Source organism: Diadema antillarum, unplaced genomic scaffold, assembly GCF_040938485.1.
Source record: "Diadema antillarum isolate AM-2024a unplaced genomic scaffold, OU_Dant_1.0 seq00000812_RagTag, whole genome shotgun sequence".
NCBI lineage: Eukaryota > Metazoa > Echinodermata > Echinoidea > Diadematoida > Diadematidae > Diadema > Diadema antillarum.
The window spans coordinates 74,161-88,616 of NW_027271691.1; positions in this window are offsets into that span (position 1 = coordinate 74,161).

A 14,456-nucleotide genomic window follows, 5' to 3' on the forward strand; every position below is an offset into this window, starting at 1 on the left:
TAATGGAAATATACATTTTACGAAACAGTTCATCTTGAATTTTATGAAGGCCACATTCAGTACAGAGTGTCACCTCCATTATGCTCAACAGATATGAGGTTTTAATTTCACAATTGCTATATTTCTGAAAATTGACTGTCATGCTTCAGTATAAACCTGTGAAGATCTTGCCCAATATTTCATTAAGTCACTACTATGCAAAATACTCTTTTTAATTCATTTCTAGCCCATCTTTACCACAAGTTTTCAAGGGCTAACATTACCCACTAATAGAACAATCTTCTCATGACCTTTGATCTTTCCATATGACATGTATCCATTACTTATTGAGTTATAAACAAATAAATCATAGATACCAAACCTTTGCTTTGACGAATGACCTAAAAGTCAACTTTGTCAATTAAACTTCTGATGACCATGAAAATCTCATTCTACGCATCTAATCTTCCTGATTTGAAGAGTTCAGGTATGTCCTGATCTCTCTCACAGAACTGGATGTCACTTTACCAGGCATTTTGTAAACAACTGTCTCCAAGAACTGCTAGGCAGCAAAACATTGAGCCTGGTACTCTACATCTAGGACATAATGCACTTTGAATGCACAGTCCACAGCCTTTGTCCAAGTTGGAAACAAGAATCCCTGTCTCTCTACAATAGGGAGTTTTCGCAAGCACAACGCGGCCTGGATTTAAGCGTGTCGTGTGCGAAATTTGCTTCTGCACATGATCAAATCCGAGGAACGTCCCGTCCGGGGGAAAACGAGTACGGTACTTGGCCAAAATAGCGTTCGGTCCCGATGCTGGGCAGGAGTGAGCCAGCCAGTCAGCCAACCAATCAGCGATCTTGTCCCCACGCCTCCGTCCTGCACAGGAAAGCGAAACTGCATAGATATGGGGACGGGAGTCAGAATACGGGGACTGTCACAAGTGATCGCTCCCTCGTATTCTCGGTCTTCGCGTCGTGTAGCCAAAACTTCCTAATGACAAAGGTTTGCCATGCCGTCAATCCCTCGTTTGAGGCGAGTCCCCAACTGAGGTATACCCAAAGTGGGGTGCGTATATTTGTCGTTTGGGAGTTGGGAGTCGAAGTACTTGTTCATTGCAAATAAACTTTCTGCTCAGGCGTGACAAACCTGGAGGCCAAGCCAGGGTTTGATGACTCCAGCAGCTGTCGTATTACGTAAGAGCATGATAAGGATATCTGCCTGTAGCAGACCATTCAAAGTGAACTCAATTTTCTCTATCCTTTTTAAAGTTTTCAATTTTATATTCTATTGAGAAATTCTATGGTCATCCATTTTACATTTCGAACGAAAAAAATTGACCCGTAAATAACGAAAATACAGGAATAAGAAGGAGAGCATTGCCAGTTTGCCGGTGCTATTTGGCAGTGAGTTACAACGGGGAGGTGAGACTACTCCCTGGTTACAATCAGCCTGCTGACTGGATCATTGAGAAAGCAGCTGTCGTATTACGTAAGAGCATGATAAGCATATCTGCCTGTGGCAGACCATTCAAAGTGAACTCAATTTTCTCTATCCTTTCTAAAGTTTTCAATTTTATATTCTATTGAGAAATTCTATGGTCATCCATTTTACATTTCGAACGAACAAAATTGACCCGTAAATAACGAAAATACAGGAATAAGAAGGAGAGCATTGCCAGTTTGCCCGGTGCTGACAATGTGCTATTTGGCAGTGAGTTACAACGGGGAGGTGAGACTACCTCCCTGGTTACAAGCAGCCTGCTGACTGGATCATTGAGAAAGCAGCTGTCGTATTACGTAAGAGCATGATAAGGATATCTGCCTGTGGCAGACCATTCAAAGTGAACTCAATTTTCTCTATCCTTTCTAAAGTTTTCAATTTTATATTCTATTGAGAAATTCTATGGTCATCCATTTTACATTTCGAACGAAAAAAATCGACCCGTAAATAACGAAAATACAGGAATAAGAAGGAGAGCATTACCAGTTTGCCGGTGCTGACAATGTGCTATTTGGCAGTGAGTTACAACGGGGAGGTGAGACTACCTCCCTGGTTACAATCAGCCTGCTGACTGGATCATTGAGAAAGAGAGAGAGAGGGAGAGAGAGAGAGAGAGAGAGGGAGAGCGAGGGGGAGAGAGGGAGGGAGAGGGGGGAGAGATGGGGGAGGGAGAAGGGGAGAGCAAAATGGAATGACAATAGTTCCGGTCACTACAGTACAGGCATGCTCTGTCTGCATACGCTGAATGTCTACACTCACACACACACACGTACACACACACACGCACCATGGAGCTACATGGCCCATGCCAAAACCAAAACAATCTCCTCCTCTCGCGGTGCCCCCCCCCCCCCCCCCCCCCCTCCTGTGGCGCTGTGGCGATGACTGATGCTTAGATTAGGCCAGGGTCAAGAAACAGGTGTTTTATATCTTTGACTTTAAGTCATTGATTGCCAAGATATGCACTGGCATTATTTACTGGGGTGTAGCCTCTTCAAACGAGAGATTTGCGTCATGCAGTGGCTTCTTCCAGGATCCTCCCATCAGCAAGATGAAGGGCTGTGGTCTCTGCTTCCTGTCAATTTGTCCAATGTAGAAAGCCAGGTCTGTGCCCTCCTGTAAAATGAAATGGAATTGGAAAAGAAACATGCATAACTATACATCTCGATAAAATCTTGAAATAATCTACGCAGAAGTGTTGGGTTGAGGTATTGGTATAATGAGGTCCATCAGAATAGATATATTTCCCACACCTCTCCAATGTTCAAGGTAGAGTTCATAATAAAGTGCCTGGCCAAATTCTGCAACATTTCATTTGCAAACATATACCCTAAATTGGGTATTTTATGTAGTATATAATATCCATGTATTACATTTTCTATTCTTGCAAGGGCTAACCATGACCTGGCTGAATGAATTTTCAACTGTGTGGCCTATGGGAACTTCTGAAAGGCAATTAATTGTATTGCTGGCAAGCCCAGGCAAAAAGTATTATCAAACAAAAACTACTTCTGAATTGCATTTCATTACTTTGGGTAAGTTACTCTTTCCAATACTAGTAGTATAACAATGTTGTCCACTTAGGAACATTAAGGAGCATGCGAGGTCTTTTTCCTTTTTGGTATGGGGGGGGGGGGGGGGAGACACCCTGTATCACATTGGATGTATATGAGTGGTACGTGATATATTTCCAGCATCTTGCTGAATATAATGATACCATAGGTCAAGTGCAATATTTATTGACGAATGGAATATTCCTTATTGGCGACATTTGGGACCAATTTTGCATTTCATGCGAATTTTTTCCCCTTTTTATCAAAATGAAAAGGACATATTGATATTGGACAAGTGTGTGATTGAGCAGTCAGGCACAAAATAAAGTAAATATGTATGTTGACTATGTAATATAAGATTTTTTTTTTTCATAAAAAAATTATTGTGATTCACAGCATACATTAGCAACATAGTAAATTTGCATAAATATGTAGAATCCATGGACTAAACTAACAAATGAAACAGCATAAACTGGGAATTTCTGTAACTATGGACCACAGCTTGATGATTTTTATATTTTGTATTGCAATGTCAAAGTCCATCTCATCATTTTAATAAGAGGGCAACACATCACTTGTTTTAGAAGATTAGCCTCTGAACAGTTAGGTACTTACAGGTTGAAAGTCGTAGAATAACTCCAACGACTCCTGAAAGGAGCACTTGCCCCACACCCTCGCAGTCCAGCCTCGGCAAACTAGCGGCAGCATGCTGAATGCAAGCGTCTCTTTTTCCTCTGTGGAGCAAAATGTATGACACAGGGGGAGTATTTTTAATGATAAGTACAAATATACCCTTTAAAAATATTAACACAATCAAGGCTGATAAAGAGAAATGCTGACAAGTATCAGCTCATATTCAGATGCTGGCTTATGTACTTATATTGTACTTGATTGCAACCGGGATTACTAACTGTGGGGGGGGGGGGGCTGTTTTAAAGTTGTTTGGAGGGTATCGTAGAAAATACTACACATTTTGAATGAGGGACTGATTCTGGCAACGGCATTTACTACCAAGACGGGCAAGTAATTGTGGATGAGTAGAGCCAAACTTGTAAGGCCAAGCATTAGAATTATTATGCTGTAATAATCATCATGCTATTCTACAAAGCAGAAATCAGAGTTACCATGAACTTGAATGAAAGAAAGTTGAATGGTGTTGACAGCCAGTGCCTTAATAAGAATAATCTTGCACTACTGTTAAGTGCTTAACAAAGACTATTGCAATATGAATGACATTTGGGCTTTTGCAGGAGGTTCATGTCATATTCTGGCATTGCATAAAGCAAGATCAGTTAATATGCATATACTGTATCTTAATTGATTAGCAAGAGCAAGGGATGTTCAAGGTCCAGTGATTTTTATTCCAAGTACTGTAGTAGGAAAAAGAATGCAAAAACTTTAATAGTTCATAAAAGACTTTTCTGTTAATGTTATCCTATGACAAAAGCTTGATTATCATGTGAGTTGATCAGGCAGTGGAGAAGAAAAGGGGAATGGTAGATGAAGGAGGCAAGGACAAACCGTCCAGAAGTTTCAGTGTACATGAACTGTGTGGCCGTGGGGTGCTATAATGTGAGAGAGGGGCAGGAGACAGCCTCTCCCAAATAATTGTCCAAGCTGTAGTTACAGTCATTAAAGGTGCACTACGGCATGTGATACAAGGAGGGAAAGAAGCTTGTATGAGCACAATTAAAGATGTTCTGAATCCACATGTCATCTCTTGAGGATTCAATTCCAGCAGGACGAGGTCCAACATGAGCTAAGGAGGGACAATCTCTGCCTGACTGGCCTGCCAGAGGGGGCTGAGGAGACTGAGGAAGAGCTTACTGAGGGCGAGTCAAATGTTGCCAAGGAAGTTGGCTTAGACATTTGGAAAGAGGACATCTCATCTACATGATCTTGTCATCATCGTGGGGAAAAGGCAAGAAGGAAAGAGCAGGCAGATCAAAGTCCACTTTATTGCAAACAAAAGGAACAAACTGTATTCTGGGCATTCTAGTCTGAAAGGAAAAGAGAACATGAAAAGTGTGTACATCAATGAAGATCTAAAGGCATGCAATGTGTCACTCGATCAGTGCATGATAAATGCCAAGGAAGCTCATGATGTCGAATCAGCAACAAAACCAAATACGGGAACATGACATGCAAGTTGAATGATGGACAAAGCAGAGTCATCAAGAGCCCGGATGATCTCTTTGATATTGGCTTTGAAATTACAGATCCACTTCAGTTTTTGCAGGTTTTTGCGAAAGTCTTAGAAATTAATTAACAAGCATTGAATGAATTTCTCGGTCTAACAATTTTTTTTTTTTTAATAGTCATGTACATACTGTGAGTATTTTGTTAATGTTGTTAATAAATTCACCTTAACTCAAATGCAAAAAAAGGAAAGGGTGGTACTGGGGCTGTAGATTAGAATCTCTACACAGAGCAATACTATTTAAAATGTACCTTGGGAAAGGCCATCGATGTCATCCACGTGACGAATAAGCAGCATTTGCTACGATGGACATCTTGATTCCCCATACTAGAGTACTTTGTCAGCATACATGGCCACGCTGCAAACATCCTGTCTTCAGCCATGATCTCCTGGCTGAAGTCTTGCTTGATCTATACAAATTAGGGAACAAGATTGCATTTGTAATCATATTAAGGGTGGCCCAGAAAGAATGCTATAAACCACATGGAAAAAAATATAATACTCAAGTTAATAACAAAAACATAAATGATGGAGTGAATTATGCATGATCATTAGCTTCTGCAAAAATGTTCATTCTATAGACATTTTTCTCACAAGTTTGTGTGAATTTGCACAATGTGCTTCGTTTGGCATGGAAATCTTGACAGACTGAGAAGAAACAAATAGAGATCTACTATTAAAGGTGGTATATTATTACTACAGGCATTAAGTTTACGTGTGGTGCATAGACTATATTGTGCGTTAAACACCACAATCTGTTTTCTGTCTTTATCTTCATTTTCTATAGGGGTTCTAGGCCTTTTTTTCTACTGGAAGCTTACGTAGACCTTAATTCATCGAGCATCATTGATGGCAATGATGCTCAGTAACGAATGAATTGCTCCAGCAAAAGCAGCAGAACTTAACTTGCACTTTAGTAGTGGATTTTAGGGGGTTCATTATGTTTACAGTCGATTTTGGTTGTACAGTTGGACCTACTACTCATCGACCGCCTAATGTTTATTTGCTTGATAAGAATATTTAACACTAAAATTCATGCAAAAAACTTGACCTACGTGATTGAGAAAATCCAGAGCTAGGCTATCAAATGCCTTTGTTCCCTTTTCGATTCGAAGTTTCAGTGCAAAAATATCGCTGTCGAACTTGCGTGGCCTCGTTTCAGCTCCCCGCGGTAACGCTCCTTACTGAGATCGACCGCTGTTTTTGCATTGACAATGCACGCAAACCAAGTTGTATTGAACACCGTGTTGTACGAAGCTTTTTAGAAACTTCCATCTATAGACATTACGATTCGGTGAAAATATTCATTTGAAATTTTGTCCTTGATTAAAACCATTAACTTTGTTAATGAACGGTGAATTTTCGCGTTTTCCCACACCATCCTGATCAACAGTCAAAGCCAATCCATTTTTATATGCTTTGCGTGCAGTGAAGTGCGTACCAAGCGTTCAGTGCGCCAATTAATACACGGTCTGTTTATTACATACAAGAGGGTGGTCGATGTAGTAGGGCTATCATACAGCCGATCATATAAGTTCTAAATTATGAGGTAGGAAATGATCGAGACAGGTCATTGTGTAATTGAACTTAGCACTAGCACAGCAGTCTAAAATATAGGCCCTAGCTAGCCCTTGACTAGGCCCTAGCATTGCCTAGCTAGGCCCTAGCCGTCACGTTAGACCCTATGCCCAACTAACTTGTTAGATTTCTACATCATCGAACTCGGACACTGCGCCTATAATTGTGCATGATGTGATACGGTGCCAGCTGTATACTGTTCAGATAGAACTAACCTAGCGTGTCTGTTACAACGAATAGGCTACTGTACTGACTACTGTGTCAACAATGGGAATATTCCGTACAGCTGTACGCTGATTTAGATGATTAGTTTTTGTAAAAGAAATTCGTATTTTATGTGAAGTTTTGAAAATGTATGTAAGGATTGAATTATGCAAGTGTTTATACAAGCACGAATTGGTTGAAAAACATAATGTACGTAGGAAACCTATCGATTATTATCGAATGAGTGTTGCACAAAACAGAAGAAATCACAGACAACTGTGGAATGTTTTAAGAGAGCTAACTCCAAGTAGAAAGTCAGTTGCTGAAAAGATCACAGGGTTGCAGATAAATGATACTCTTGATCATGACATTGGGAATATTGTAAATGAATTAAACAGTCATTTTGTGTCAATTGGTACAAATGTTTGTTGTAATGAAAAGTCCTTACGTACCCATGTCACATATAGCCGCGTACCCTATGTTGATTTCAAATTTGTTGAAATTACGGAACATTTTGTGTTAAACGCGCTACAGAAACTACAGACAAACAAAGCAACTGGTCTGGATATGATAGGAGCACAGCTGTTGAAAAGTGCTGCCCCGGCCATATACACACAGCTTACTCACTTATTTAATCTGACACTAAGAGCTGGTAAAGTACCTCGTGAGTGGAAAGAAGCTAAAGTCTCCCCTATCTACAAAAGCGGGGATAGAACAGACAAAAATAACTACAGACCGATTTCTGTTATACCAATTGTTATGAAAATTCTGGAGCGTGCAGTACACGATCAACTGCAATCTTATCTGATAGAGCATGACTTACTTGCACCGCAACAGTCTGGTTTCCGTAGGGGCCACAGCACTCATACAGTACTCACGTATTTTTCTGATTATTTGTTGAAACAGATGGATCAAGGGAAGTTAACGGGAGTAGTGTTTTTGGATTTTCGCAAGGCCTTTGATTCCGTCAACCACAGCCTTCTCTTAGAAAAATTACATACGTATAGAGTGCAAGGTATTGAATTGGCCTGGTTTACTAACTACTTAGAGAATAGGAGACAGAAAACAGTGATTGGTAAAGTAGAATCCAGCTGGGGTGAACTTGACTCAGGTGTTCCCCAGGGCTCCATACTGGGACCCCTCCTTTTCTCTATTATGATAAATGACTTGCCCAAGGTTACAACAAAATGTCAAATTATGCTGTATGCCGATGATGCTGTTCTCTTCTATAGCAGCTCAAATCCACAAGAAATAGAAGAGACTCTGAACTCAGCACTGCGATCAATACATGACTGGGTGACTGCAAATAAGCTGGCCCTGAACTTACAAAAAACTCAGTACATGATATTTGGTTCGCCACATAATTTGTCAAAAGTGTCTCACGGTATTTGCATCAGTGTAAATGAACATCAGCTTTCACAGGCTGACACTTTCAAATATCTTGGAGTCTGGTTAGACCCATCGCTCACATGGAAGGAACACATTCAAAATACCAGCAAAAAGATTGGCGCGAGAATTGCTCAACTGTGCCGCGTCAAAAAATACCTACCACGAAGTAGTTTGAAACTTCTTGCAAATTCACTCATTATGCCCCTCTTTGAATACTGCTGCAATGCCTGGTCAAATTGTACACACAATACAAAGGATGTAATAATCAAACAGCACAAAAAGATGGCTAGAGTTATTACAGGAGCTGATGTTCGAACGCCGACTCAGGCAGTATTAGATGAATTGAGATGGGTACACATTGAAGAAAGGTGGAAGTTTCACAAATGCAAAATGGTATACCATGCTCTAAGTACTGAATCACCGTGCTATCTGTCAAACATGTTTGTCCAGTCTCAATCATTGCATAGTCACAGAACTAGAAGTGCTGTAAATTTGGGTCTAATCTTGCCAAAAACTCGTACACAGATGGGAAGACGCAGATTCTCCCATGAAGCAACAATAATCTGGAACCAACTCCCAAATCATATTAAACAGGCATCCTCAAAACAAGCTTTTACAAATCTGTACTGGAGGAGATGGTGAGACGTACTTGAGAATGAGCGAAATAACTGGGTTACTAAGTTATCATTTTTTTTTTAATTGACTTTCTCCTTTTCATTTCATTTTTTCATATGATATTAGTATGTGTGCCAAATGTTTTTGTAGTGAAACATTTTTTTTCTAAAAGACAAGAGTAACAGGAATACTGTGTTATTCAAGTGTAAGAGACAAATAGTATGTTTTGTATAGTATTTTTTGTGTTAAAACGGTGTTATTGAGAGTGATATATGGAATGATAGTAATTCCGACTGCAGATGTAATATTGAGAGTATTTTTTTATTCTTTTCTTCATATGAATCCTGTGATCTCTAGTGTTGTATTTCATATCATGATGTACGTTTCATTATGCATGGATTGTGTACAAAATGATATCCAGTAATGTATTTTTTTTTTGTTCAGAATAATGTGTATGAAATGATTTTTTTTTTCATTTGTTTGACAGCGTTTCAATATACTTTTTTATTTCCTCAAACAATGTTACATATGGTTGGATATTACGAATTCTACACCATCAGATATGATACTGATTGAAACAGGATTTTTTTTTTCTCTCTCTCTCATATGCTAGGTTTCAACCTCTATAGTATTTCAGTAATTACATATAATGAATGAAAGAAAGGTTCTGTGAGCAGGAAATTTGTGTTTATTTAGCTAGCCTGTTTTTAAAGGCCCTGTTATCATATAATAATAAAAATGAATGAATTTGTGTGTTGATTGTTTCTGAAAAAGATTACAATTAGGCCTATGTAATCTGAAGTGATATGAAGAATTATGGATTATGCAATATATACATGTGCTGTAACCTAGACATTTTGATTTTTCTTAGATATGTCTTGGCATATCACTTTCCAGTGAACTGTAATGATAAAAATGATGTTATTTATTTTTTTTCTACCATCCTCCGCAATGCTCAATTATTTGGCCATGTTGTAAGTGTACCGTAATTGTACATTATGTTATTTTTCTTGGTAAATGTGTCTACAATGTATTTCGTGATGTACGTTATTATATGTGTAGGGCCTCTGAGAATAACAGTGTTTAGCCACTGACAGAGCTACCCTACTGAAACAAAACAAATAAATAAATAAATAAATCGGTACAGACGACCTAACTTAATTAACATTAGGCAGTTTATAACGTTACATGCATGAAGGCGAGGCGTAGCTAGCGCAGCCCGGCCAAGAACCCAAAGCGTGAGCCGTGACTAGCTTCATACATCATGCAAATTACAGATCTAGATGGGCATGAAGCGATGTAACAATCAGTTAAATAAATAAATACCTTGGAATGACTGGCAAAGTTCTTCTATAGCTAGACCCCATTTGCTGAGAATGTTCGTGACTCCATATAGCTGCATTGCAGTCATCGTCACCGCCGTCCATCATGATGAATAGCCGCGCTACAGTATAGCTACTGTATAACGTATACGTACATAAACGTGTGATGTACGTGTACGTGTTAGTGTGTGTGTGAGGTGCGGTGGCCGCCCGGCGGCGATCGATTGCGACGAAGGATACATGCAGGCCCGCTGATTGGTTCATGACTATCACATGACTTTTGCCCATCAATTTCTAAACAACGATGTTTAATTGTTTGGACAATCATTCCGAATTGTTTTTAAACAACCGCTGTTTAAAGTGAAAACTAAGTTTCGGTAAGTGCTTGAGAACCCGTCTAGCACCATTTCATTTTTGCTTGCAATATATCGAAAGAGTCCACTAAGAAACTTACCTGGCTGATGCGGTTTGCCGGAATGATGAGTCGGTTTGGAGTATTTTGAGAAAAATAATAATAGTAGGAAAACCGACTTTTATTCCAGAAGGCTCCAGACTAACTCGGTCTCGGGAAAAATTCGACCCTACTTCAGACAATTCACACGCAGTTAGTGATCGCCACATTCTACCGGCCACTGCATAATACCAAATGCGGCCTAACTGAATGGACAGGAAAGTGCGTGCTAACCACAGGTGCTAACGTAATCCTGTACAAAACAAAACAAAAATGACAGCGCGCGGTCCTCAGTTGCTGAGACGCGCGGTCTTTGGAGTTTTTGTTGTTGTTTATCAAGCGCCTTTGATTGTTTTAGAGGTGCTTGATAGGCGCACACTAATTTTGCATGCGCGCAAAAGAGGTTTTTGATGCGCGCGTTGTAACAACTCGGACCATTACTGTGAGTAGCCAGAACACAGTTTATACAGGCCGCTCCCATAGGACAACACTGTACAATCAGAGGGACAACCATTAAAAGTCATCCCGCCGTCAAAAGCGAAGCCGAGTTATCCCCGAGTCCGAGTTTAGCCTGACCCCGTTCGGGTAAGTATAGGCAAGCATGGTGTCACCGGACACCATGGTATTACCGGACACACACATTTTTGCGTACTAATGACATTCTGTACGCGCGAGACTTCGTAGATTAGCCTCACAGAACTTTGTGTGGACCGAAATCGCAAAAAACGCCACATAAAAATGTAAAAACACGAAAAAATTCACATTTTACCTCAAATTTATAGTTGAGTGACCCGCACCTCGTTTATAGTTAATATTTATGCATGTTTGAATCACATTTCGCGACTGAAATTCTATGAAATCCCACTCACATACAGGAAAAATGCTGAAGATTCTATTAGAACCAAAAGTTCACTGATCAATATCGGAAAAATTGTAGCTATCGTCCTCAAACGCGAACGATGCGGAATAGTTGTGCGCTAAGGGGCACGCAACTCATCACCCGCGCGTGCAGCTCCCATAGACAAAGCACGTATACTCTAACCAGTTGTCGATTTCTCACAAGGTTTTATTGCGTGAACTGTTCGAAATGGTCAAGACAGACATTTTACTGTAAAATACGAAATTTGAGCTTCATTTGCAGATTTTTTTGTGTGTCATCCGCTCGGTGAGAATGTGTACGGTGATTTGTAGGATGAATTGTGATTCTGGTGCAAGGATTAGGTGAGAAAGACCTCGATTATTCGATTACGAAAATAGCGTCCGGTAATACAATGCGATTTTGCACGGCGCAAAAAACCACTATTTTTAGAGGGGTATGTTTGAAGCATATTTTCTAAAAACTGGAACGAAGAAATGACGTAAGTTGGCTGAATTCGTAATTTCCATGAGTCTGTGAATAAGTGGTGTTGTTTTTAGCCGAAATTTCATTCTATGAGTACGGAATTCAAAGCCACAAAGAAAAGCGTCCGGTAATAGGATGTTCCACCCTACTGAGACTGAACCTTTTTGGCTAATATTTCGCATTTTCGTCGTTACCCATCGAATATCTTGCAAAAACATCGTTATCCTGCACATTTCCTAAGCACACGTTCACATTTGGGAGCGAAATTTGACAACTTTTGCAGGCGTACCAGAACTTTGTTTGGGCTTTAAGGCATTCAAGCTCCAATTTTCTATATTTAAACAACATTGTTTAGAATTTTAAACAACAATATTTTAAACAACGAAATTTTACACAGCGTTCTAACAGTGTATACACCACTGCAATTTCTTTTACCCTTGTTGCATTGTTTATAGTCCCCTTACACATTAATACAACATATGCATAGCAAAGTACACAAAACGGACTTACAAAAAAACAACAACACACGTTTCAATATAGTAGAATTTCTTGTTATTGCAGTCAGCTAATATAAAATACATTGTTAAGATAACCATAAAACTTTTTACACAATTCTATATTAAAATTTCATTATGACAAATTCATTTTGGATTTACAGATGAGAGTATAACTGATCGGAGTATTCCATTTATTAAAAAATATAAAGAACACGTACACCGTGCATCTTATAATAGTACAATCAGTACTGGTTGTGAGTGTACATAATAATTATGTAGTTATCGAAGACAGTTTAATAATTGATAAAAATCAATCCGCATTTCACACAACGTTGTACTAAAGATACTTTACTTTTATACCAATACAATGTACACCTTAACCCACTGCCTTTGAAAGTTGTTAAGACTCAATACAGTTGACATAAGGCATACCAGTAATTCGTAACCCCTTGATTAAATTTGTGGTATGCAGCATTCCGTCTTCAGACAAAATGGCAGAAATAAACTGAGAAGCACCTGGAAGACAGGTGATCAACTTCGATGCTTCAGAACGAAAAACTGTGCTGATAATTTATCATTCTTTCTCTATTATTCACAAAATACCTATAGCATTTCCAGTAATAGTTACATGAGTATAATCAAGAGAATCTAGGCATTATATGCAATGCATGCATGGAGGGGTAACATCGGGACATGTTGAAACTTGAGTCGTATTATAATGATTTTCATGGCACGTATTATAATGATTTTCATGGCACGCGTTATACTGCCCTTCGTCAAATCAAGGCAAGACGTCTATGTGTCCAAAAGAGTGAACATATCTGTGAGTAATACTGCATAACTGTCAAAAGTACGTCTACACGACTTCAACTCTATAAATCTCATGGCACATCTGGATTCCGAGCAATAGGCTCACGTGACTATGTATAAGCGTTGGGGAAAAGGGTGGAAGCAAAACACATCCGCTACATCCTCTCAAATTGTCTTTCATAAAGAGATCCTGTCCCACTGTACTTTCAAATGTTGAGGAAGTGAGCAAGAGAAAGATGTTCACAACCATTCCATACACTGAATCGTCACTCACTGTCGATTCAAGTTCAAGTTCAAAGTTTAGAGACCCCGTATCGTAAGAAGTCATTATTTGGTCGGTGATATTACAATCCATAATCTATTCGCTTAAACATCACAAGTACAAAACAACGTCTACTGCCTATGTGATGAAACTGAGGTATGAGTCAGCTAAAAGGGCGCTAGAAGGCACACTTGTACTTCTTTTTGAGTGGATTCACACTAACATTGGAGATGTTCGGTCTATAGTCTCTCGCGTAAGTTACGTACTTGGTTGCATGTAATAATTTCCGATGAGTTACGAAAAATTCCGGATTTACCTCAAACCGAATCTTCCCCCCAGAGTTTTCCCTTTTCAGCGATTCTTAGTTTACCAACAACATTTGGCCACTTTTCAAGTTAGAGCCAACTTCTGAGCAACATCTTCGCAACACAATTTAGTGTATTTGAGCCATGAGACGCCTCGAAACAAACAAACAAACGAACGAACAAAGAAAAAAGACATACGGAACCCTTTACATGGGTAACAAACAAACAAACAAACGCCTATCCCGTACAGAGGACGCTATATTGATCTTCTCCTGCAGTGCCGCGATGTGTATATACGGCACTATTCTACCGTATTCTATATTCCACTCTTCATCACCTCTTTTTTTTATTTCCAATGAAGCATATTGCTTGCACTTTTTCCTTCTTCTGCCTGTCCTTCAATAACTCTCAAGTATAATAACCTTAAGAGATACACTCCGCC